Below are 27643 nucleotides of genomic sequence, written 5' to 3' on the forward strand. Positions count from 1 at the left end.
ACATGTGTATGCAGTGGTATGCTTTTATGCGTTTGTGTTATTTCACGTGTCAATAAAGGATGTTTGTAATCAGCATAGGTTGACATATTTACCCACAAACTTCTTCCCATTTAATGCTGTGTTTGGGGTCAATGGGAAAACTCTGTTTGGTGACTAATATTTTTCAATCCATGCCAGGGCATCTTGCATTTTGGTTGTGATCGAAGCTGAAAATCTTGCAAATCATGGTTCCAGAAGTGGTTTTTCATCTCTTTTGTTTTTTTTCTTCAAACGGAAACACTCAAAGAGCCCTGTAGGAACCAATTAATCAAAGAAGTTGAATGCCAGTATGGTGTCACTGGAATTGGAAACTATTGACAAAGTAAGAGAAATGGTCTTAGCGGCGCTTGTGTCTGTTCTGTGTGTCATGGCTGAGAATCCCCCGGATCAGAGAATGAGCAGGATTTAACTGAGAAGGGCAAACTCATTCAGAGTGAACTTTTTTGGCCTGATCCTGATCACTGTGTAAATCTGTTTCCAGTTTCAAAACATGACCATGCACATGCTCATTAACATGCCATACTCTTTCACCCACACAATGTTTTTGTGGGTGAGGAAGTCCTGCAAATCTGCGCAAACACCCTGCACACAATTCCTGCTGCCCAATTCCTCCCACAAACATACACAGAAGCAGATAGACCAGAGCTGCAAGACTGACAGACGCATAGCATGTAATTATCTAAGTTTATGTGAGGCCAAAAGGTTAATGGTGGTTCATTATTTTCTGGGATACTTAAGTTAAACTTGCCTGGGTGACAATCCCATCTCACTGGGTAGAGCAAAGCATACTAGACTACAAATATTTCAAATCCAAGTCAAATCCAAGTCAACCTCAAGTTTGTTGTTTTTTTTTTTTTTTTTTTTTTTTAGATGTATTTTAATCAAGGCAAAAAATTAATATAAACAGTTTGCACATCAAGGCTACAATATATTATATTACTGCTAAACGTGTAGCAACAGTCAGAAAAAAAATGTTATTTCAGTAGGTGAAAACTTGACACTTTTCAGTTAATTTTTACTTATTTGTTTTGTCTGCTTAATTAAAGTTCAGTAAACCTACAAATACTCTACATGCCTCAAACTACTCAGCAGCTATACTAATGTTGACTGACTAAATTAATGTTCAGCCCTTTGTCTATATCCATCCTTGCCCTGCACAGAAACTCTTTTTTTACTTGCTACACGTGTAAGCTCCTCAGCCACAGCTGAACTTCATGCAGTGTTGGTTAATTGGCAGTTTTTGGTAAGTGCAGATATGCTTCACTATGCATATCTTCCTCAATGTCCCTTGCACTGCTTGCCTTTTTAAAGCGTCCTTTAATTGGCTGCACAGTCACAGTCTCCTGCTTTAACTGTCCCCTGTGGTACCTGAATGTGGCCAATTTGACCCTGAGGCCCAGGGGTGAAAGCCAAGAATTTGGCAACCTCAAATTATGGCCATTTGCCATTTTATTTATTTATTTAATTTTTTCGTTCTGTCTAATCCATGTTGTCATTTTCTCTCTATTTTGTTTTCCAGTGCTGACTATGAACTTTGAAGGTGATCTTTTTTATCCGGACAGAACTGGTCCTCTGACCACAAAATCCGCTCAGTTTCAACACCTTTCCATAACTCTTAAATAGATTGTGTTTGTATGAGTGTCCATCAGCCTCCTTCATGCAGTTCTGTCAACAGCGTAACATGCCTGCCACATCAGGCCCATAGAAAGGCCTCAGATTTGGTCTCTAGGGGACTCTGACTGGCCCATCTAATTCATCTGACCATGGTTTCTTCCTGAACATTGGCTCCTTCCAACTGGGCTGCATCAGTGCTGCTCAAAGACTTGAGAATACTGTGATCCCACCATGGGGTGTATAGTTGTGGCTCCAGCTGTGCTACACTTTAATCCTCATCCCTTTTAACCACAATGGGAAACATGTGCTTACTCTGTGTAGGGTACAGGCCCACCATGGGAGATACTGTTTACCTTTACTCTAAAACTAACATTTCACAGCTCCTGTGACCACCCCTGGACACTATTTCTGATAGTCACTGGGTTAAGTGACAGAAGAGCATTTGGTGACATTTTTTTTTGAGAAATAACGATTCATCACTATTATTGCTTCTAGATAAACAAACTTCACTTCACACCTTGGAAAATTAGTGTTTCACTGAACCTTGACTAAAGGAGAAGGGTTGGGTTCTTTATTATTATTTTTTTTTTCATAGCTGCATCATGTAATTTTATAATGTTTATGACTTCTCATTCTAAAAGTAGATCAGCATGTGACACTGGTAAATGCACCCTTTTCGCTTCTTGGGTAAAAAAAGATACTAAATTTGGAACGCAACATAATCCACATTTTCATTGATATTATTTTTTTTTTTAGATTTGTTAATTATACAGTGTATCTCTCTATTTCCAATTCATAGAATAGACATCTTACTTAATTATCTTGTCATTAAAGTTTCTGTGTAGGCATGAAGCTATTATACTTTGTCTAAGGAGGCACACATTGCATCTCTTTAACAACACTAAATCAGCTTGAGCCTTGAGCTTTATTTCCACTCACTAACAGTCCAGTTGAGAGATAAAAAAAAATTTGACTTCAGACAATGGTTTTGCATAGCTATCTTCTTGGAAATTTAACATTTTCTGTAGTGTCATGGATAAATATTGACTTTTTACTTTTATCTAGAATGCCAACAGAGATTCAAGCAAACATTTTAAGCTGTCTGTTGTCTTTGGCAAGCTGCTGATGCTCTTCCAGGTTTTACTTATTGCGTCATTACTAGTTGAGAAGAACGAATAAAATTCTGTTGAAAGTGAAGCTGGATAATTTATTAACCCCTAAGGTCCAGCTGTCTGTCATTATATATGTAAACAAATATAAAGTTTACATGCATCCATGTATGCATGTAAACTTTTGTGGCTACAGTAAGAAATGTTTTGCATCCTGGTAACAGTTTATGGCTGGTAAGGGGAGCCCCAGATTAGAACGTATATTGTAAGTGATGTTAAATAGTCACACTATTTTTTATTTGTTTATTTGTTTATTGCCAAGCATATTAAAATATCAACACAATAACTCATTGTACACAGTATTCTTTGTGGTTTATTTGGAGTCCAATGAGATGTGACCAGTTTCCACCTCCTGGCTTTTATGCTTTGTGACCAAATCAGATTCTGGCCTCCGCAGGTGTGGCAGGTGATCTGAGGGTTGAGTGAGCTCTTCCTTGGGTAACCATAGCCTAAGCTTCCCATGTTGCCCCACCTCATTCTGCCCTTTCCTGTCATCTTATCTGAGCATCCACTGCAACCTAACCGAGGGTGCGGTACCTCTGCTCCTCTAGTCTGCATGCTGCTTGTCTCCATTTCTAGTGTTCTCGGATTCCACTGTGCAGAGAGAATGACCTTACGTGGTCTGAACTTGAGTTGGACTGACTGACAGAGTCCTGACACCCCATTGTAGGTACAACCATCTCAGCTTCCAGCCACCCAGAATTTCCCACCCTTTGACCTCTACAGTACTAAGGGCAAGGACGGCACACACAGTGAGCTACACAGCATGCTTACTAAGGGTTTTGGCTATCATAATCGACACTGTCACCACAGGGAATGTTTTTTCCCTATTGTCTATGGAAAAGTCATTAAATTCCTCTACAAATAAGCAAATGCAATGGGATTTGGTTGTTGGTTGGGCCAGAGGGACCTTCTGATGTTGTTGATGAGTTTTCTAATTACCTGAGTGGAGTCTTATTGTACAGCCTGTAGGGGTGGATTGCACTTCCACTTGCTGTCTGGGTTTGATTAAGCTAACCAGTCCACCAACAGGCAGCTAACCACCTTCCTTCATATTATGACTTGCAAGTGTAAGAGTGAAAGACTTTGCAATCAATTTACAGACTATAATATGTTTAGCAGCACAAAGGGATCATAGATGGAGAATACTGAAGTATTCAAAAACTTCCAATGTTCAATCCATCTGCTGCCCCCCACTTATTCATTGGATCTTACACTTATCTTTTAACTCAGTCATTCAATGGAATAATTAAGCTTGTTTAACATGAAATCACTAACAAAGCTAATTTGACACTCATTTGAGAATAAATAACTGTGATTTCCATGTGTTTAATGCATCTGCACTCGGTAGCTTGAATAGGATTTGAATCATTTGTGAATCATCTATCATTTACATTCCAACCGACGCACCGTAAACATGTTTCCACATGTGCTCATTCCACAGCAGAGCTGTCGAACAGCAGTTGAATGCTGCTGAAAAGAAGCTTATCACACCCCTCTATTATTTTCCCTAACAAAGAAATAGTTTTTCTTTTCCAAGGAAAACAGAACTTGCAGCAGCCTTGTCGAAGTTGTTTCTAATAGACAGCTAACTGTTGACAAATACTTTAAATTTGCTGAATCCTCTGAGAATTTTTGAGTTAGTATTTCCTCGCCTAGCTGATCCTAGTGGTTTGCGTTCACTCACAAAGAGGAAGGTTTGTGGGGCAAAATCTGATTAAGCTGAGTGTTCTGTGTGTGTGTTGTGTGGACATGAGCCCCAAGCTTTTAAGTGTGGGTGTGTACTTGCAGACCTCAGCTCAGCTCGGAGATGTAATCTGATTTGCAGAAGGGAATGGGTCGTTTCACATGACTGGTTTAAAGGACCGCTGGCGCAAGGTTGTGCCAGAGTCCCCGACTGGTTTGGATGCATGTGTGCTTGCATGCTTGTGTGTATTTATTTGTTTTCACCAAGATGACTGCAGAAATATGAGTGTTTGTTGGTTCAGGCTCCCACACAGTAGAAATGGAGAGGTGTTGAAGTTTGCGGTGCAGTTGAGCAAACCAGAGTGCTGCATTTACTTCATTGTCAATGGTTTTAAATAAGATTTGTTTAGGAAAGGCTACGTGAAGTCAGGCCACCACTAATTAACAGTCAATTACACATCTGGAAAAAAGTAAAGCTCTGCTTCAGACTCTGATGCAAGTTTTGTTTGCAACGTTCTGTTTACACATCTTTTATAATCAGAGCTTTATTTTGAGCTAATGGACCATCAGAAATGATATCAAATAATTGAAATCATCCTATAGCCTCAACAGTCTTCGGGGACCTGTAGGATTAAATGTCCTCAAAGCTTTGCCGCTGAATCCTCTCAGTTTTTCTTTCTTTGCAGATTGTTTGTGGATGTTTTTTGTGGTGGAGATTTTCTTACTCTCTTTCTCTGAGGCAGATGCAGTCTATCATGTGATTTTCAGTGGAGATTGGCCGGAGGGAACAATCACTGTTCGTGTGCAGGAGTGTGTTTGTGTATCATCTGGTCTTGTTAATAAATACAGGTTGTTTTCCATCTTTGGGTCATCAGTTGTGGTCATGACATATACAAGTTAAAGAAACAAGCCATTATAGGTTGATATTTGCAGGCACATGTGTTGGTTGGATAAATGTATGAGCTTTTTCAAATTTAAACAGCTCTAGTGTGTGAGCCGGGATCTCTCTGTGTCGTTGCTTGTCGAGTCTGAAAGGTTCAAGAGTGTGTGTTCTGTGTTTGTGTGTTTTCTCTTCTGTCTGTGGAGAGTTCATAAGCAGGATGATGCAGCGAGCAGGAAGCTCTGATCCCATCAGGCGTGTCAGCAGGGGCAGTTTTTCATAAGGTAGTAATCTCACCACACAAAGGGGTGTCCAATATTAGAGAGAGCCCCTACCCCTGAGCTAATCAAGACCTGACCAACCCTTCTCCTGGCTCAACAACTCTCTAAACATTACCTCATCTGAAGGCTTAGCCTAGCCACATGCAACTCCAGCCTTCTGGTGTACATGATAACTCACTTAGCACAGTGTGATAGTTTTTAAAAAAAGGGAAATATAAGAAAGGATATAAAAGAAGTTAGACCAGCACACAACTACCTATGGTGCCTGGTGCCAGGGAAAGGTATTTTAAAAGGGAGAGGAAAGAAAGAATCATTTTACCATGTCCTCCAGAAACTCTGTGAAGCAGTTTCCCAGTATTCAGTTTCCTTCCCCACCGTCCTGTTATTGCTGTTTTCCTCTCAACTCTTGGAGCCTTCAACCTACAAGGAGGTTTTTTTAGTTCAGGCTTTGTGTCACTCGGAAACAGTACATTTGTTGCCAAGGTAACAGGTCTGGGACAGAGAAACTCAGAGGCAGGGAGCACCTTTGTCTGTGTATGGATGAAGAGGGACCCGAGCTGTCATCTGTCCAAAGAGCAATGCTTCACTTTGAATCATTTTTGCATCAAGAAACTGACAGGTTTCCTGAGCCAGTATCTTCCTGAACCTGTTGACCTTATAAAATAAACCAGCACACCAAATAAATCTGAAATGGTTTACTGGAAAAGCCACTTTGACTGCCTACGTTGTCCTGATCTGCCAAGTTTTTACAGCGCTCCCCTGAAACCTTAGATTTACATAAAACAGAGTTGGTTGAGCTAACTTACTAATATAAGTTTAACTCTTTTTTACTGGAGAAAATCTGAGTTAGCTGAGTTGCCCAATGAAGAATCACCTCAAATGGGACACATAATAAGATCCTCTTGTGTGATTCAGAGCATATATTTTGGTGTCTGGAGCAGAGGTGGACAAGGACAAAAGGGCATTTTGACCAGTCTATACGCCATAAATCTTTGCACTCCCTTAAATGTGTATATCAACTGTGCAACTCCCTAAAATCACCAGTCATGCAGTGAGTTAGCAGGAATCAGAGTGTGTAGACATGTTAAGTACTTCCAAAAACTGCTTAATAAAATATAAATCTGAACTCCAGCACAGTGATGAATATTGGAGCAGCATTCATCCTGCCATGTGTTTGATGGAGAAAGAGAAAACAGACATGAGAAATGATAAATCAGATGAAAACTGTTGCTGCAAAGCGCCGAAACAGTGTCTCTGCTGCCTTTTCTCTACTTCAGGGGATGCCGTCTCAACCAGGTTGAACTAAAGATTTAATGGAGGTGTTTTTATTTTTTTTTCCTCTCTCTTACTCTCTCTCCTTTTTTTTTTTTTACAAAACAGTTCATATCCAGAATAACTGTATTCTTTGGTAAAGAGGCAAACAGCTGCAGCAGTATTAATATATGGGCTAATGTGTATGTTAATGTTTTATTTCTTTATACTGTCCACACATACAGACTATCAGCCCACAACCAATAATGGATAATAAAATAAAATGATGAAGCTGCTGATTCACTGTTAATGTTGATGAATACTAGTTATAAGTGATATAAAATATTTAATTTAAGTTCTGCTGTTTTAACCAGTAAACACAACCAGCTGTTCTCAGCTGGAAAAAGTGACATAATCATCTAATGTAATAAATATAACATTATAACTAATGTGGTAACCGAACAGCTGTTTCACTGATGTGTTTCATCACAGTGTGTTTGCTACCAACTCTTTAATGGGTCTGTTTACTCAGAACAGGGTCTCAGTAATGTGAAGGCAGTGCAGCTTTACTTTCATCATCCACGACAGCTAATGAAGGTCTGGTTCTGGTTGAAGAGTCCTTTTGGGAAGTTTTTTTTTTTTTTTTTTTTGATTAGTTCATCCTGGTGTCAGTTAAGAACAGAACCAATGGGCCACAGATCAACCTGTTTCATGTGCTGGTGGTCAGGAAAAAAAAAAAGTTCTACGATGACAATTTAAATTAATCACTCAGGCATTAGGACCATAACAAAAGGGACGGGGGTGTTTTGAGCAGGCTGGGCCAGTGTTAGTTGGGCCGCTGATCTACTCAGTTTTATGGACCAGTCATACCAGTATATATATCAGTCATAAATAGGCATAAACTGTGCTGGCCCAAAAAACATGTCGGCCCACCGGAAAAAAATGCCATGTATATGCTAGATGGCCAATCCATCCCTGAGTGAAAACCAACTCTAAAAATGTTGAAAATACACAGCTCTGGAACTTTGATGGACTCATTTGGAATTATATTTTTATTCAGTGAACTGCTTAGATTTATTTGGTCACCCATTGTTATCGAATGAAGCGTCATTAGAGGCATACACAGCTATTACAAAATCAAACGTGTAAACATTCAGTTTATATTTAGTTTCAGATGGAAGCAACGGGCTTGAACATTAGCAAAATGGACTAAGATCGTCACATACGAGGTCAAGAAACCCCTGCATTGAGAGGAACTATGATGGAATTGTGTTCCTGTATGTCCAGCATGGGTTAATTTAATGCATGAGGAGATCCAAGACCCAACTGCAGAATAGGAAAGTGTTTGAGAGGAAAATTGTCAGTGAAGTATTTATTATCATATCGTTTTTTTTTTTTAATCAGTTTAGTATGGTAGTGCAAGCTCTAATGCTAGGTACAGTATACTGTTTCATTTTAAATTAATGTGTTTCAGGGGTTTTTGGATGAAAACTATGTCCATACTTGGCTTTACTTGATTTAAATGAGTGCATCACAGAGAAAACTGGTGTATTTGGTCACTTATATTTTTACCTAAGCATTTAATTTAATTTAATTTAATTTAGATCAGTTTAATTTAAATCAGTCTTCTTCTCCCAAAAAGACTGATTGACATTAAATATATGCTGATGTAAATAACACTACTTTTGGCCATCAATTGAAAGATCATCCTCTCTAGCTAGATTAAATGTAGGACTGTATAAATATTAAAAGAAACAAACAAACAACAACAACAACAAAAAACAATCTACAGAGCAACTTATATCAGCTAAAATGAGCTACAAACAATGAAAGTTTGCTAATAACAGTTGATCTTGCGGGAGGGGCCTTTAAATCGGCCAGGGACACAAAGTTATCTACTTTCATTTCCTATTGCAAACTTTTCCAAGTGGTGGGTGCAGAAGGCCTGGAAGACTTTTTGTTTATATTTGTTCCTCTGATATCTGTTCTCAGGCTGAGGGCAGACAGCAGACATGTCTTGTGATCTAAGATAATAAGCTCCATTTAATTATTTAGTAAAGATATGATCATAGTTTATGCATAATGGCCTTAATGTAAGCCTAAAACAAAGCCCCTTTCACACACTACCGTTTATTAGGAAGTCTGATGGGAATTTAACATGTCATTCTCGTGGCTGAGTAGGAACTGTGTTTGAATACGACACAGTTTGAACTAACTGCAGGATACTGGAAAATGATTGCTTTTTATATTCTGTTAAAGAAAATGCTCAAACATCTAAAAGCAAATGCATGTGACTGTTGTAGCGTTTTCTCTGCGTTCTGTAGAACAAGAAAGAAATGAAGTGGCAGAGATGCAAACACAGAAATAATTTTTCAGTACTTTTGCATGGAAATTGGCATGTACAGCAATGATGGGCTCAACAGCTGAATCCATCAGGATGAAGGAAAAGAGGCACAGGTGGCCAGGCAGAAGGGCTGTTGTGGGACTGTACTGTTGCTTTCGATCAGATGGGAACCTCAAGCAAATAAATTTACTCACCTCTGCAGTCTGTTGTGTTTCCTTTTGCTATTTGTTCTTCTACAGACTAAAAGCTAAATTGGCATGTTTTATAAAAAAAATAACTGTATCCAAGAGCCTGAAACCTGTTTCAGAGAGATGGTTCGTGTAGTCATCCTAAAATCAGAGTTTTAGTTTGCTGTTTCTGTCTCACAGCAAGAAAAGTTGCAGCATGAAGACTGTTTATCACATTTTCAGTGTGAATATTGCACAACAGAACATAATGCTGAAGTACTAAAATAGTACACCATTCAGCCTTAGTCTGACCTTCTGCAATACAAGGTTCAACATTCAGAGAGAAAAATGTATTTCTGCCATTTGACTGCTGTAATAAACCTATAACCTCAATCAACATTTGTTATAGGCTGCACAAAACTAATTTGTTAAACTGGGAATTTCTGTTAAATAGCCAATTTTAAATTCAGGAGATTTTCTTAAATTAATACAAAGTGTTTCAAAGTTATAATCTTACCAGCAAATAATCCCATTCACATATATGTATATATATATATATATATATATATATATATATATATATATATATATATATATATATTGTTGTTTTTTGTGCCACTTTGTGAGTTAATGTAAAAAAAAAAAGTAAAATTATGCTTTACATGCATAAAATAACATGCCAAGTTACATATATGAAGGTATTGCTAATGTTTTGTTTTATTATTCACAATGTGTAATTAAGGGATGAGACAATGCTGTGATTTTTTTTTTATCATGACCTTTACTTTTTGGCATATTACTGAGTGCTGTAAAACCCAATTCACTCAAAGCTGAAAATTCATAGAGATGATGGTTTATCAAGTATGGCCAGAAGACAAAGGCCCTAAAATCACCCCACAGTATCCTAGAGCGATTATATCTTCCAGCTGGCCTGGGAGGAATTCAGGATTTTTCAGTAGGATCTGGATGAAGTTCCTGACTAAGCTAGAGCATCTCTGTTTTCCTTTGTTGTTAGGTTAATAAATGACTGGAATGATTTATAAGTTTCTAACTTTCTTAAACAGGCTGCAGATATAGATGGCTTTGTAATGTCTTTTTTTTTCTTCTTCTTCTTTTTCTTTTTATGAAAGGATCATTATTACACATCAAACAGTACCTTTTTCTCTGTTTTACTTCATTGTATATGTTTATTCAAGTCTGGGCATAGCTGGCCTAGATTAAATTTGACTCCTCAGTTTTTTGTCCTTTGTGTTTACCCATGAATGTGCCTCTTTCTGGATCATCTTATTTCCATCTTTTATATCTTTTAGGTGACCTCAGGTGATCATCAAGAAAAGGCTGACTAATGAAAACATGATCTCAACAGATTAAACAGGTAGGGATGATTCTCTTCTTTCTGATGATCAAGATGATGATGACACATTGTGTTTGTCAGTCAAATAGAGGTGGTAACATAATTATTTCTGAGATATGATCAGTGGTGGCACTGGATGTTTGCCCGTATACTTGCTTGGTTTTTTTTTTTGTTTTTTTTTTTAATTGTGTAATCTAAGTCATGACAGCCCTGTAGAGAATGCAGTGGCACAGAGATATCACTTCAAACACAACTTCTGTCAGGAGCCTCAGATCCTTTCAGTGGAACGGAATAAAGATATGCTTTGATGGCCCACCACAGAGTCGGTGGCCTTCAAAGAAACCTGTTGATGGGGTTGTTCGGGGCAGCCAGAAGGCTGAATGACAGCTAATGTATAAGTGTGCCTGTCAGGGTGGTCGTGGCTGTTGTTGGTGGAGGTCAAACATGCTTGACCTCAGCATGAGTCATTTTCTATAGATTTTAGTCTCCCATTATTTACTTTCCTTCCCATCTACCTGGTTCTCGGACTAAATGAAGAGGAACTGTGTATGGATGGCAAGGTGCCAGCAGACAGGTACAGTAAATGTGCTGATGGGGGAGGGTGATATGCCCAAGGCAGAGTAAGACATACATGGGCAGGCTTAGACTCCGAGGCAGGTTGGGACCTGGTTCTGTGTGCTGATGCTGCTCCACTGGCTCTGCTCCAAGGTGAGGCACAGGAAAGAAACGTGGGAAAGAAAAAAAACTGCATGGAGGCCAAAAGGAGCGATCAGGAAAATAAGGTTAAGAGACGATTGTTCTGAGGAAGAGGCAGGAAAACCAAACAGCCAAACAAGAAGGTGGATAATGACCAAGAGTGTTGACAACAAGCATAGAGTGGTCATAGTTTATACTAATGGAAGCAGGTTGTGAAAAGATGATGGTGCGAGCTGCAGGAGAGGAAAGATGAGGTAAAGGTGTGGGAGTGAAGGTGGAACGTGACTCCTCACAGGTAAAACAACTCAGAAGTGCAGACAGGCAGAAAGAAGATGAGAAATAGTGATGGATGACTACTTATCCTCTGACACATTGTTCTTTCCCCGGGCGAAGAACAGACGGGACAGGCCGGTCCCACCGCTTTGCTGCCATGACTACTGCAGGGTTGAGTGGTTGGTGTGCGGGGGTGGACAATGTAATGTCATTTTATGGGAGGGTGCATGAACAAGCACAGGTACAGCAGTTTGGGTTGTCAAGAGGCCACCGACCTGCATTACCTCATCTGGGGATATGCTGAAGATAACAAGGGGAAGTTGTAGACTTATCAACACCTTCACCTTCTGCTACTTTGTGCATATTTTAAATTAAGTTGTATATTTTTGCCTTGAATGTTTAAAAATTGGTATGCACATCTTTTTTTTTTTTATTACATACAACATTTTAGTGGTGACATATGAGTTCTTGTGTAAACAGATAAAAAGATCTAGAAATGTGTATCCATAAAGCTGTAAGCACAAAACACAATTCTTATTTTGCCAGCAATCAATACGTAATCATTTCAGCTATAGATGAAGGTTTTCCATGGCAGTTTAAAGGTGACAGTGCCTTTTCTGTGGAAACTTTGTGAATGCAGCCAATTTTTTTTCTGCTTAGAAAATTATTTGAATAGACATTTGTGTTGGTTCCCTTGAGGTAACAGTTTTGAATTTTCATACTCCCCTACACTAGAAAAAAAATAAATGTACCAGAAAAGATTATTCATCTAATGTTTTTTTTTTTTTTTAATGGGGATAAGAAATGTGTCTATGTTCAAACAAGTGGTTTTTGGCTGTGGTTGATCATTAGTTTCTACATTATGTTTCTAGGATCACACTAAATCCTGGCTTGGACCATGGACCAGCACCTCCTGCAGCAGATGTTTGCTCCTGGCATGGCTGCTGACAGCATGAGCTCCATCACTGACAATCTAACTCTCAAGATCCAGACAGAAACTCTAACTTGGAAAAGCTGTGACTTCAACTCAGCAGGACAGCGGAGTGTATTCTGCTGCCTAAACATTGTGGAACGGATCACTTGACGTCTGGAGAAGCACTCATTGGGAAAGTCACTGTAATGAGTACAGATTGGCCATTGCTACTTGTGTCCATTTACATATAGCTTGACTTGTCAACTATGTGGAATCCTGGTTTATATTTTCCTGTACATACATGCTTTTAATTTCCAGAATTTCCAGAATTTATTCATATAATTGCCTGTGACTGTAACACTAAGTCAATATCAAGTGCTGGAAGGAGGACATGCCATCTTGTGTATGGTGGACAGGGCTGCAAGTGTAGCCTCGCTCACAGCGCAGTGTGGTTACCGTCCCTCAGTTTTAATTGCAAACAACACACACTTCACAAGCATTCATGGGTGGGGGAGGTGAGGGCAATGGGGTCATCTCACACTCCTGTTTCCTGGGTACCACCAGGGGTAGGCAGAGGGCGACAGTTGCACCACGGGGCCGGTGTCCAGGCTGGCTGCGCTGACGGGGTGTGGGTGGGGCTCTGGCTGGGGCTCTCCTCTTCCACCTATGGGTCTGGGGTTGTTTTCATGGTAGGGTGGCTTGCTCTGGGATTGCTGCTGATTTCCCGGGGGCCTCCGTAGAGATGTAGTCGAATTTGCATGATCACACTCATCTCTGATCACTCCTTATTCCTCATGCTCTGCATGTTGACACAGTCACTGAGTTGTACAGTGGGTTCATACATTAAGAGCTACTTTTGTTTCACATACTTTTGTTTGTGTGTTTCTGGAACTTTTGTTGTTGTTGTGATACATTTGTTTTTTGCTTTTTTTTATTTTTATTTTTTTTGTTGTTATTTTGGTTATTCTTTTAGTAACTTCTGATGATTGTCAGCTTTGTTTTCCTGTAAAAGCCATAGGAAATTTTCTGTTGTATTTCTGTACAGGTGTAGCAGATGGTTGTCTGGTGTTAAAAGGAAACAACCCTTCAATCCAAATTATCTGTTGTATCATTGTCTCCACTTTCTTTTTCCTACTTTCCTTTTAATTTCTCTTCACTATTCTCCTTTTTTAAGTCCCCTCCAGTCAGACCATCATTCTGCTTGCTATGATGCTGGACAGGACAAGTAAAAAAAAAAAAAAAAAAAGCAAGTGGTGGAAGCATCAATGGGAAATGATTAGATGGTAATTTTTCAGGATAATGTTGTCCGCTTTGGGTGCCTTGAAAAGCGCTACATAAATCTAATCCATTATTATTATTATAATTATTATCTAACAACAGTTTTATATAGTGAAAATCAAATTAAAGTCTTCTGCTGTGTAAACAAAATGTAATCATGCAAAATGATTACTCAATCAATTGCAATATAACTTCCATCTTTCTGTCACAGTCACAGAGAAGCCATTGTGATCAGGGTGTTGAAAACTGTAAACCAAGACATTTTTTTAAGACATTGGCAGCCTAGTAATGTAAACCAGTAATCCTATCAGGCTGTTCATTCTAATCATGATTAATATCTCCTTGCCAAGACAAAAAGTATATATAAAAAAAAATAAAAAGGTATTAGACAGGTTGTCTGTTTGTCTTGTCATTCCTGCTGCAAACTTATGTGATTGATACCTGGCAAGATGTTTTGTCGATGACTGTTACCTGCCTGTGTGTGTATCTCTTCTGTCACTGTTTGTTGCTTGCTTAATTACTAGTTGGGCCAGTCTGTCTCAGTCATAATTTATGGATAATAAGTCAACACCTGAAATGCTTGTGTTTAAATCCAGCCTTACACTCTAAACCACTACTGCATGAGTGTTGTGTTGTTGTGTTGAATGTTGTTTTCTGTGCAATACTGCCTACTTGGTGATGTCCAGGGGCTCAGTCTGTGGAAATTTCCCTTTGGTGACAATAAAGTCTTAAGTCTGTGAAATTCCCGTTTGGTGCCGGAGGACTGGTTGTACCACTTTTTTCAGTTTTTTTCTTCCTGTTTAGAAAATGACAAGTGGAACAAAGTGACATTTGAATTTTGATTAACTAGACTGTTATTAGAAAAGTTGCACTTTTTCTGAAGCATCAGTTTTAAAATGATCTAAACTTTTATGGTTAAAAAATTTTTTGTCACCACAAGAACTTTTTTTGTCTTCTAACAAAAGAGAAGATGACTTCTTGTGTTCCCTGCAGAGTTGGTTTCTATAAACTCTGTATGTATAATGTTGACAGAGAAGTTCTTAATGTCACAGTCTAGGTCAACTATGAGAAAAGCTGCAGGGAGTTTTCAGCCATTTAGAGGATAGAAATCCCCAGAGGGCCCCTTGTCTTCTGTAGAAAGACATTGCAGTGTACACTACAAGTGCATATATTGCTTTCAATTAGTCTGAATGCATTCAGCAATTCAGCAGTGACTTCCCATTCAAATGTCGTTCAATGTCAATTTCGGCTTAGAACTATGGCACCAGTGGGGAATGGTAGAGTTGCTAAAGGCCCATTTATGCTCACTTACGTCTGTAAATAGTGATGTATGTTTCAAACATAGTCATGCGTCCTTTGAGTTGCCATGGTTGCTAAGTCAATTCTTCCACTAGTGGGCAGTGGTGAGTTCAGAGTTCACTCCCTTGAGTCAATGTCAGTTTCAGACACCATATGGCAGGGGTAATGTGTCACTACGAAGTTTTTTCCAACACACCCTAAACACTCGTATATAGTCTTTCTTCAAAAGCTCGCACAATTTTTATATTTGTTGGGCTCCTCTTCATTCTTCTTCTTTTGCTTTTTTCCCCCCTTCCCGATCCTCTTCTTCTTCTCTGGTTTGTTTCTTTCACTGGTTGCACGTCAGCTATTCTGCTCATCACTGCCCCCGAGATTTCCGGTGGTATTGCTCCATCTCCTTCGTCAAGCGACGGATAGCTAAGCTCTATGAAAACGGACCAAATTATGTGCATTATTTATGCAGAAGTCTGACAAAACTGTCTGTCCGTCTGGGTATCTATCTTCTACGTTGAGCATAAATGGGCCTTAAGGGTGCAATTATTCCATGAGAGGTTGCATATTGTTGTTTTTCTCTCCTTTGATAAAACAAAGCCAAGCTGCCTGGTTTCCACTGCAGTTTGTTCGGGCCCTTATTCTCGTGCTTGACAATGTTCTGACAAGTTGTTCAAAGCATCATAGGGATTATATTAAGAATCAGATTGGAGGGGGACAAGGTCAGTGCAATAGCAAAAAAGAAATAGGGTGTGAAGGCCCCCTTCGCTGATGTTTTCGAAAGTTGAGCTTCATGACATCTTTATGGCCCTGCTTATGGTCAACAACATTAGCATGTCCACAATGCACTTCTCTGCTTGTCTGCCTCCCCCTGCTTCTTTTCCCCTAGTTTTTCTCACACACACATACACATAAACACAACTTAGGGGGAAAAAAATGACCTCTCTGCAGCTCTCAATTCACTGCACTTCTATAGCCTTGAATGGAGCGGCTCAACAAAAGGTGACATAATTTTCTCAGGGTTTGATTGGCCCCCTCCTTGCCACAAGATGACATCATGCAACCCCTGCTGCAACACATTAACACCACCACCACCAGCACCATCACATAACCCAACCCCCCCAAGCCCTGTGTTCTTGGATGCTGGGTTGTCAAGACGACAACGCTAGGCCTGGACGGTGGGGCAGGACTTGGCAGTGTATTGCAGCTTGGGTGTCTATAATGAGCTCAGACAGCGTCACTCTTGTGTTTGTGGTAAACAGTTTTGGGAAATGATACAGAGAGATGGAAAGAGAGGGAAGGGTTTTGGAGCACTGTCTTAGATATAACGATGGAATATTTTTCATTACAAATCTCCTGATTTATCAGCATACAAAAAAAAAAAAAAAAAAAATCAAAACCATTGACCAGTAAAAAGTGTTAAGTCATGAACTGTTTATGTCAACCATTTGTCATGTGCCAACCAATGAGCTGTTTATTTGAAGTTCCCTCTTCAGTTAATATCACCCTTATTTTATAAAGATAAATAAGTAGTCTGAATATATTTGATGGATTCTAAAATGGCATTTAAGAAGGATACATTCATTTTTAATCTGACATAAATAGAGTTTTACTTGGGGATGTATTGATGTATTGATCTTTTTAAAAAAAAATAATGATGTGCTTTCATGGATTAAATCCTTTCCCTATTTTTCAGTGTTTTCATAGTTTGAAAAGAGAGCAGTAATTGGGGTGTTCCTCTCTTCACTGGTTTATGATATAAAGTAACATGTCCTGGGTTCTCCCACAGTCTCAAAACCAGAAAACCTGTCACTGGCTGTGTTGCTCGGCACAACAGAATCTCTGACCCTGACTAATAAATGCCACTTTTTATTCTGGTGCACATCCAGAAACATTACAGACTGTGTGCACCAGAGTATCGCACTCATACAAATGGCCACTTCCCTTCGGAATTGTCATTAATGAGGATAATTTGAAATGAGGTTGACATAAAGTCAAGAGCCAAACCTTGTTGGTTCGAAACACTTCTGCAGCATAGACGCCTTTGAGTCCACTCCAAACCATTTCCTCAAATTGAAGCTGTAACCAAAGAAAAAAAAAGACAGAATTACCACTTGGTTTTGGAGTAAGTCCATGTTTTATGTTTATTATAACATATTGCATTAAAGAGTCATGTGTGATGCATGATGGTGATTTCCTGCCATATATTTCACTGCTTTAAATGATGAGCATGTGATAACTTTCTCCTGTTGCTCCTCCAAAATTGCTCTCTGTCTCTATCTTATCCATCAAGCCAAGTCTCTTACCCACTAAAGTGATCATCTTTTCAGTTTAATGCTCTCTCCTTTTTCTTCCTCCATGTGCTCTGATGTGATTAACTGTGGTGGAGTGGGTAGGCCCCTCCTTGGACTTCACTGGAAGAGAGCATAGCTTTAGTGGGTTTTTGAGCTTGGATGAGCGTAGACTGGGTATCGGTTACCTCTGGCTTGCTAAAGATGCGTGGGCTCCCAATGACCATGACGTCGATCCACTCAGCTCCACTTGCATAAAAGAAATGGTGGGAATCTGCTACTTTGCCTTTACCCTGTATTTTCCACAATTGTTCTTTATTAAAGCAATCTATTTTCCAACAGGTTTTCACTTTCTAATGTGTCATGGGATTTACCTTGACTTTTATTGTGACTGCATTTTTCCAAGCAAGAACTTTATCAATGCATCAGCCACAAATTGATTGTGACATTAAGGTTATGTTCGTCCCAAAATTCACAAAATGTGCAGCAACATTTCTGGTTTATTCATGGTGACAACCTTGATTGGCAAGGTGACATAGATGAGGGAGTTGCATGGCAAACCATTCCTCAGTCTCACCCTCTCCATCTCTCGCCTCTGTCACTCTCTCTTAATCCTCATTGAGAGGGAGAAGGGGAGACTCGGGAAGCAGTAGAGGATGAGGAGGAGGGAAGCAACACAACAGGCCAAAGGCTCCACTGACATCCATGGGAATCTGCAGATCCATTCAGCGGCAATTATCAGCATCAATGTGGAGAGGCAGTGGCAAGGCAAGGGGTGGGGGCAAGGGGGTGTGGGAGAGTTTTGGGGGTGGGGTTGGGCATAATAAAGGGGGCTGGGGGAGGGTCTACCCAAAATGAAAATAATGGTGTACCAGGAGAACCAATAGGTTGGCGTGAGGGTGAAAGTGATGGTGATGTGAGTTTACTTTCAATTATCACAAAGATGATGTGAGCTTGATCTTATAAAGAAGCACATTTTGATCCAGAGGTGTATTTCCTATTTTTCCCCATAGTGGTCTCTGGAAAAGTTATTACATTAAAAAGGTTCTATTTATAGACTATGTGAAGCAAATAATCATGTGAATTTCACATTTTATTGAGTAATTGGTTATTGTCTTGTGTTTAATCACATATCCAATTTGACTCTACATCAGTGTTAATTACTGAACATTTTAGTCTTTACATGTTCTCCTCCTAAATTAATGTTCAGTTAACTTATCTTACTTTTAATCATTTTAATGTAATTTAATATTTTATTGTGATTATGTGTTGATGCCTTTCACTATTTCTAAATATCTGTAATGCCTTTGTTTCATGTAAAGCAATTTGAATTGTCCTGTACATGAAATGTGCTATACAAATAAACTGCCTTGCCTTGCCTTAAACTACACTTAGCAATACTCTTTCATAGATGTGTGACAGAACAAAAAAAACAAAACAAAACAAAACAAAAAAAAATTCCTGTGAATTTTTATTTCCTTCCTGTGTGAAATGAAATGAAGCGGCATTGTAAGCGTTCTCAAGTCTAGGATGCCAGTCCTCTGTGCCTTCCCCCCCTACATCATACATCACTCTGACAGGCCATTTCACTCCTGGATTCAGAATTCAGACTGAGAGACCACCTCAAACACTCTGCCTTGTCCCTGCTTGGTGAGAACGTCACTCCCATCCCGCTGAGCACCACGTTTGAACTTTGGCCAAGTCAGAGAGCCAAATCTGTCCGACAGGGGAAATTATGACAAATGATTTATATTCTCTCCCCTTTTTTTCACTTGAAAATCAGAAATTTTCCAGCAGAGGGAGATTCACCACAGCAGCTTCAGCCGCCTGACCTTTACTGGCTGTTAAAGAGGAACAACTGCATTTAGATGGAAGACTCTAAAACTTTTAGAAGTGTGTGTTGCTCATTTCTTCTTTCTGTGAAAAATAAAAAGGTCAAGTCAAAGGTCAGGTTGGTACTTGTCCTCTTCGTTTGGTGATATTCTGGAGTTTACCTTGGGAAACACTGTCATATGAAGATGTCTCATTATGCCTCTGGTGAATTTAGATAGGTGGTGCCAACTTGTCAACAGCAGAGACAAATTATGTCTTTATGTAGCTGTCAGAATGAAGTGGGAAGAAGTCAGAATGCAGATGGAACGACAAAGTTAATAAAAGAATCAAATAAAATAAAAGAATAAAATAAAATAAAATAAAAATAAAATAAAAATAAAAACTGGGAAGTCACTGGATTAAAAATGAAATATTAAATGTTAGGATTAAAATGCAATGAAAATGTTCAAGGTAAAATACTGTCCTGCTGTGACCATTATGCAAATACACATTACATTACACTGTTACTTATTATTTCATGTGTATTACTTTAAATGCAAAATGGAATTTATGTGGCTGGATTGATGTAAAACTGTTTTGTATCTCAAGTGCAAATAAAGATTAGTTCCATTATGGAGTAATTTGCTGACTGTTTTTTGCTTTACTGGCTGATTGTTTTGTTGGTAAAAATCATGTTAATGTGAATTACTGTGAGAAATCCGATCCTAAATTATCAAAAGAGAGAAAATCAACAGATTGTTTCAGCTTTACTTGTATGAAGTACTATTTTATTACTAAATGTATGAGTTCGTAATAAAAAAACTAAGGCTATGTCCACATGGCACCGAAGCCAGTTCAGGTGTGAAAACAGTGAGAAAACGGTGGTGAAAACTAGGAGAAAGGCTTCAACATCCCCACGACACCACTGTAGTACATACTACAAGGCTGTGGGGGTGCAAAATAGTAACACTCCAAAGCTAGAGCAAAACAACGCAAGCGCTGATAAAGGCTCACTGCGTGTTGCAGGAAGTACACACTGGAAGCAGTGAAGAGAAGATAGCTGAGGATTCACTGCGAAGCAAAAGAGAAACATTTCTTTGGACTAATGAAGAAGTTGAGCTTCTTCTTCAAAAAATGCTTGACTACAAAGCATAAAAAACTGAGGAAGGATGGATTGGGAATCAGCACGTGTTCGTCACATTGACGTCATCTCCTCGAGTTGTGTGGCTTCACTGTACGCACAGTACCGCAGACGGTAGAGGACTCAGACCTATCCACTTTGATACCTGGTCCAATTTTCACTTGTTGTAAACTCATGTATTTTCTTAAAGCCTTAACACCCTGCATGTACTGGAAAATTTATTGCTTTAAGATGGTTTTTCATAAATGTTTTCTTGATGACCAACACAGAGAAAACACCTTTTAAAATCACAGCCATCAAACATATTTGTTAGATCCTGCTGCAAAACCAGTCTTCTCTTCTGTAGGTTGGAACTGACCATACTTATGGCTAATACAATTTTACATACATAAAAAAAAAACTCAAAAAACAGCGTATCTAATCACTGAACCTCATCTTACTGTTACATTTGCTTTTCATTTTTAACTATATTTTTTAACCACAATACAAACTTCTCTCTGTGTGCATGGATATATCAGAGAATAAACTATAGAAACATCAGTACAATAAAGAACAACACAATAAAGAAACATCAAACATTAAAACCATTGAAATTAGAACCATGGTCAGTCATAACATCTGCAGCCAGATGTGCCTGTCCTCAGATCATATTTTACATCATGACTCAGCAGTTTGCTGAGGATTTATGATGACACCGTTCCTCAGATCCAGCCATTATTGTACGGTTTTGTTGAAATGTATGCCATAATATTGTTATGTTGCATTGACCATGTGCTGCCTCCAATGGTGCAGGAATACACTGGTCAGGGAAAGCAGTGACCCCCTGACACACACAAGCAAAGTTCCTTTTTACATGCAGCACTTGAATTTCGTTTCCTTATGTGTAAAGCTGGCAGAGGGGTGAGGAACAACAAGAACTCACACAGCCATCTATCACAACGATAGCACAAACAAGATGGTGGTGCTGTGTCCACCATGTAATGGCACTGTGTACAAAAACCATATTTTCTTTGCATTGAGCCTAATCTTTTTTCTGTAAAACCTGGACAGATAGTTCCTATTGCACAAACTTGCTGTCACGAATGAACATGTAGCTCAGATAGCCAATCGTTGGGCCAGATAAGACCTGTCATTCCTGTGTCTAGGCTTGTCGATAGCCATCAGCTTCAAGGCTATGAGCCTTTGTTTACACAGACAGTGAGGTCCTCAGCACCAGCACACTGAATCCACTGCTTCACCCCACTGCAAATGCATCTGCACAATGATAAATGTGAGACAGCCATCCAGCCAAAAAATCAGCCATTCATTCTACTTTCTCTGGGGGACCAGGAGCAGTTTTATCAAATGGTTTGATATGATATTCTTAAAAGGAAGAAATATGCCAACTTAAACCACTGACTCCAGAGTACATCAGTAATTACCTAAAACTCATATCCAAGTGATTAATGGCCGATAATAATACCAATACGGGGTAAAAGTTTCATTTAACTTGCATCCTGTGTGTACAGAAATCCGAAGAATGACACAAATTTAGGTCTGCTTTTATCTTGAGACAGAATGTGATCAAAATACTGCAGACTCAGGCTTTTTGTTTCCTTGCCTTTGTATTTCAAAGGCAGCTTTGTCTTCCTGTCCATCCTGCTTGAAATGTAGCCCAGAAAGTTGATGTTATGCGATTTTATCAGGGAGCCCCACAATGTCCCTTTCCTCAGCAGAAATTCTAAACGTTTCCTAGCTCTTCGAAAGTCCTGTGGTTGGAACCATGTCTATTTATTTATATTTTTTAGTACATCAAGTCCTTGAGCATAATGAGCATCACATTAGGTAATTTGATTTTCCCTTCATTTTTCTTTTTGCTGCAGAATAGTAGAGCTCTACTTAACTGAGGTGCAATGAAAGAAAACATTCAAAGAAGGCAAAGTAGCTAGCGTGGCTCAAATGAAAAGCTTACTTGTGAGCCAGATGGTGCAGAGTGTTAGCTTGTTTTAACACTAGTTTTGTCTTTATGTAATAATATAACAGTATTTCTAGTATTTATTTTAAAAAAATATGTCTGGACAGGACTCAGCAAGTCCATTTGTAAAAACATCACAGCAATTATGCTAAGTTACTACACAGTGTTTACTTTTAGTAAATTTACTTTTAGCAAACACTGTTTACCCTTTTAAAAGGAATTTTATTTGCCTGAAGAAAACCATTTTCCCCATCAGTCAGGGTTCTGCAGTGAAAAGTAGCAGTAGCTTCTGTCAGTGGCAGCATACATATTGTATGTCTGAGAGGGTGACTGGGAACTGTGTGCCAAAATACTTATTACAGTGACCATCATTGTGTGTATTGCTCAACTTGAGAACATGCAGGAACCTCTAGAAGTACATTCTGTGCTTTGTTTGTGTGCTTCTGTCAGGTGTGTTGTAAAATACTTTCTTGCATGCGATTATTCAACTCTTTCTGTGAAGTTAATTGTTCTCACTTGCAGTTAAAAAGCATTCCCACATTGAATCCGCCTGAGAATCACTGTTAGCAAATCATCCCATCTCTGCCTGAAGCAGCTTGAATGACTTTGCCATCTTTTCTGGTTAGTGCGAACTGGCACCTGTTGAGAACAGGCCCAGCTTCACATGAGGATAGAATAAAAATTAATTTCTGGTCTCATTTTAACTCACTATTAGTGTATGAAGGAGCACTTCACTTCTTTCTTTTTCTAGTTTTTTGTTCTGTGAGAATGCTGAACACTTACCTCTGAATTAACCCATTTTAATAATGGGTTAATTCTGCAATCTGTACTCACCCACCACAAAAAAAACATGTAATCCGATCACATCGCTGAGCTTTTGCTTTACATATAATGAGAACAATGCCATTAAACACACCTCGTATCAAGCTATCTTTTCTGTTTTGACACAGTCTTCTCACATCTCACCCCCTGCATCCATTTAAGGCACCTGGGAACTCCCCTGAGAAAGGAAGAGCAAGAGATTACTCAGTGTAATAGAAATAGGGAAGTGATAGTGACATTGTGGTGTAGACTGGGGAAAGTTTAGCTATGTGAAGAATCTCTCCAGCGTTGCTTGTATTTAGCTATTTCTTATGAATTGGAGTTACTCAGCAAAGCAGTGGACTTGGGTGTGAAGCTGTGGGTTTACAGCTGGAGCCAAGCTTCGCATAATCACATGATTAGTGTGATGGCCATAATGACAGTGGTGGTGGGGTTATCAAGAGGTTATAATCAGCTAAAGAAGAGCTTGGGTTTATTGCCACTGGGGGGATCGCAATGTTTTCTGCTTTTGCATCTAGATTTTATTCAGAAATTGGTATAATTTCAAATCATTTAAGACAAGTATTTCACACAGCTTACATGGACGTGATAAAATCTCATTTTTCATGAGCGGAATAGCTTTAAAAAACATTAAAAATGCTTACTGTGATTGATTACAGAGAGTGTGGGATGGATGGGAGTGAAAGAGTGTCTCGGGACTGGTGCATATCCTGTCAGCTGAGCTCTTTCTACCTCTCCCTCCTCCTTTCTCTCTGCTGCTCCTCTTAACAGCTGGTGCTCCCAACTGCATGCAGGGTGATGTGTAGGTTGAAGAAGTCTCTCCTCAGAGTCTCCAGCTGAATTGGGGCTCGGCCTGGAGTGGTGCTTTGGGGTTGCCTGACCTTTTGCCCCCCAAGTTAACCTCTCAGCTTCATCTCTCCCTTGGGCCAAACCCATTGCCATACTGAACACATTAACCCACTGACCCCCTGTGTCCTGCTCACTGATACACGGAACACTTCATTTTCACTCAATGATAACAATAGCTATTATTTTACACTTTTAGATGCTCATTTGCAAAAAGTATAAATCTTTTTACACGTGGGGTGTGATGAAACATGAGTAGAGGGAGGAATGGACCATATGCATCTGAGAAAAGCATTCAAAACACGCTTACTCATAGTGCACCGGGGCATTTTAGGACACAGTCGCACCAAAAGCAGGCTCAAAGTCCGTTCAGCTAGAATTAGCAGTATGTACTTGGCAGATCCTGATTGAAGCTGAAGGCTGGGTTTCCAAGGCGGCAGGCTGCAAGGCTGCCAGGCTGGTCAGGTGGGGAGCTCAAGGCTGGGTGACTGCCGCAGGGTAGCACCACTCCTCCCTCAGCCCGTGATCTGCCCAGCGTGCACAGGACTTAGGGCAAAAGCCGGGGATTATCTCCACTGCACTTCCACCTCTACCACCCACTGCCTCCTCGCAATCAACACCATGCACTACTTCACCTCCACCCTCTCCTCTAACCTGCAACTGCAGACACCCACATGAACACATCATTTTCCTGTCAGTCCTTAAATTATTGACCGAGTTCATGCAGCATTTTATATCTATTTATGTATTAATTTAGAGCATCAACATTTTGCTTCATCAGCCAAACACTGTGGTTAATAGCAATAGCCTACTTAGTTTCTGATGGGATTTGAATCCATGTACTTTATTACTCTTTAAGTTGCAGACAGGAACCAATTCTTGTTTTCCTACAAGGTTACTCACCCACACACTTACTCATCACTCCGATCAACTCAGACAGCCTTTGCAAAGAGACATACTGTGAGATTGACATATAAAAATAAGAATAAGAAAGACATATTTTGACTGTACCAGAAGACTGGGAACTTATGGAGTGAAAAATAAATGAAGATGCCGTTTCCGTAGTTTAGATTTTACCCAATATTATCCCAATTTGTGTTGCAGCTTTTTATGTGTCTTGCATGATTATACATATTCTTGTTTGTAAAGTGTTAAGAATAGATTCTTTTTGGTAAAAAAAAAAAAAAAAAAAAAATGACAAAAGGAACTGAAGACCTTTGCCTTCCCCTTTGTTGGACATTTCTCCACAGGACACTACTTTAAAAGGGAGCTTATGTTTCATTTCCTCATAACTCAGTGCCCACTGTGTGTGTGTTCTACATTTCCCCTGACTCTTTCATTCTGTTTCTTGCTCCTCTATCTTTCTTGTGCAGAAAGAACATGGTCATACCTTCTCAGAGCCTCACTCTCTGAAGAGCTGCTCCATTCTCATGATGTCATTTATGAGTACATCTTGTCTCTGTGTGAGCTAAAAAACAAACAGTAGCTGAATAAGATGGCTACTGATAGAAACGCCACAACTAATCAGCCTGCACAATCAGATGACATCAGTTCGCCTCTGGTTAACCCTGTAATGCGGCAACAAAAGGTTAGAGAGATAAAAGAACAGAGGATTCATCTAACATAATATGATATGATACAAATCTGGTCGGAACAGGAATAACAAAGCTTAAGAAAATCACATTATGTCAGAAGAGAGATGGATTTCTAGCAATTATTCAGTTTAGGTGTAGGTAGAATTAATTTCTGTGTCTTTCAAGGGTTTACACAGGTGCTGCACCATCTTGGCACAGTGGTATACTTTTTAATCTGATGTGTTACATTTCCTATGCATTTCTCTGGGTTGCTGATGCAAATTGATATCAAAACGATTACTGTCTTACTCAAAGGTACAGAGCAAGTTTCTATACTCTGCCCTGCTCAGATTTAGATGAGCTCAGCAAGATAAAATGGGCTTTAAGAAAGTGGATATGTGGTTACATGTTCTCACAGTGCTACCTGCAACTCATCTTGTCTCTATCTCCAGGGTAGACGGAGTAGGTTTCAGTTTGTGTGTATGCTTAAACATATATTGAAGGGTAAGGAGCATTGTAAACAAATCATTGGCTTGATACCAGAGGAGATAATGACAAAGACTTTTGGGTAATGCGGTGAAAATGACTGTGGAAACAATGATGACATAATTTTGGCTGCAATTAAAAGCCACTGGTTTCATGGAAGTTTATAGCTTTAGTTCAGTTGGGAGGGGAATGAGAGATAAAGGTTAAAAGTGCTCAAAGACATTGTAGGTAAGGTGGAGACAAGTTTATATGAGAGTATGCATATGGGAAGGGCTGTGATGGATGTGATATGGGAGGGATTACGTGTTGTTTACCTTGTCTTTGGTATGCACTTAAAGTGCATGGCATATCTACATACTGAGCATGGAGGCAGATCATAGCTTACAATATAGAAGATTTATCATAAGACATCCCTTCCACCTTCACCTCCTCCCTATTCACTTGTTCCTTTAGCTTCTGTAAACCATTCTGCAGGCACGTAGCCACTGCACCCCTCCCTCCACCTGCCCTTGTCTGAAAACACATTGCCCTCACATACTGCTGGCAAATGGCCATGTAAGTGTGGAAACCATATTTGCCTGCATGACTGAAGAACAACACCTGATAGACTGTTAAGGCACAATGCTGGTCAGGAATTACAAGCATTAAAGTAGCAGCTGTGCAGTTTTACGTTTCAGTGCCACATTTCATTTAGTCCACGAAAGACTACAGATACGCAGACCATTTAGACCAGCAACCCAAATGAAAAGCCACGATTGCTCTACCTCCTAATTTTCATCAAAAACACGTGTACAGCAGTGGTCAAACAGAATAAGGAAGTATTGTGGGTGATGCAGGAAGTTTAGACAAAGACCTTTAATCTACTGGTTCAGCGAGATCAGGATTTACAAAAGACAACACATTTATCTAGACTGGTATTGGGCTCGACAGTCTTTGTCATATTAATCTTGCATTTACTGCTATCGTTGTTGGCAGTGAGCATTGAGCAATCCATTGTTTAAAGCTTATAGAAGGCAAAACAACCTCATGCCAGATGAATTAATAAGCACAGTGCATGATTGACATGTTGGTATAATGCATGAAGGGGCATGCTTGCACAAGGGTTAGCCCAATTAAAACACGTTACTTTTGTGGTAAACGTTGGATCTTTCACTGCTTGCAATTTGAAGTGAAACTAAAGGCCTTGCAGTCTAGGTGGGCTTACTGTGTTAGCTTAGCTTTGACAACACCTGGGACTGTTTAGCATCCTGGCTGGAGCAAGATAGAGCTGCTGGAGAAAGTTCAGCTCTGTGGGAGAGGAGTAAAATTTACAAAGAGAGAAAGGGCTTTCTAATGTAAGCATGGCGGGAATGCTGCCACATGTCCCATGTCAAAACTATAAATCAGTTCACACATAATGTCTCACTTAGTATATATCATGTACAGTGTCATTCACATAGTTCACAAGAAAGTAATAGACAGTTGTAAAACATTAGCAAGAAT

At 39.4% G+C, this 27643-nt stretch overlaps 1 long non-coding RNA gene across 1 annotated transcript in view; it reads left to right on the top strand.

The window, feature by feature from the left end:
• Positions 1-13536, top strand: part of LOC121631898 — a 48422-nt gene extending 34886 nt beyond the window's left edge. The window contains exons 3-4 of the long non-coding RNA XR_006008833.1: positions 10742-10806; positions 12627-13536. This is a non-coding gene — a long non-coding RNA (uncharacterized LOC121631898). The remainder of the gene's footprint in view (positions 1-10741; positions 10807-12626) is intronic.
• Positions 13537-27643: the final 14107 nt, after the last annotated feature.

This window comes from Melanotaenia boesemani, chromosome 2, assembly GCF_017639745.1.
Source record: "Melanotaenia boesemani isolate fMelBoe1 chromosome 2, fMelBoe1.pri, whole genome shotgun sequence".
NCBI classification, from domain to species: domain Eukaryota; kingdom Metazoa; phylum Chordata; class Actinopteri; order Atheriniformes; family Melanotaeniidae; genus Melanotaenia; species Melanotaenia boesemani.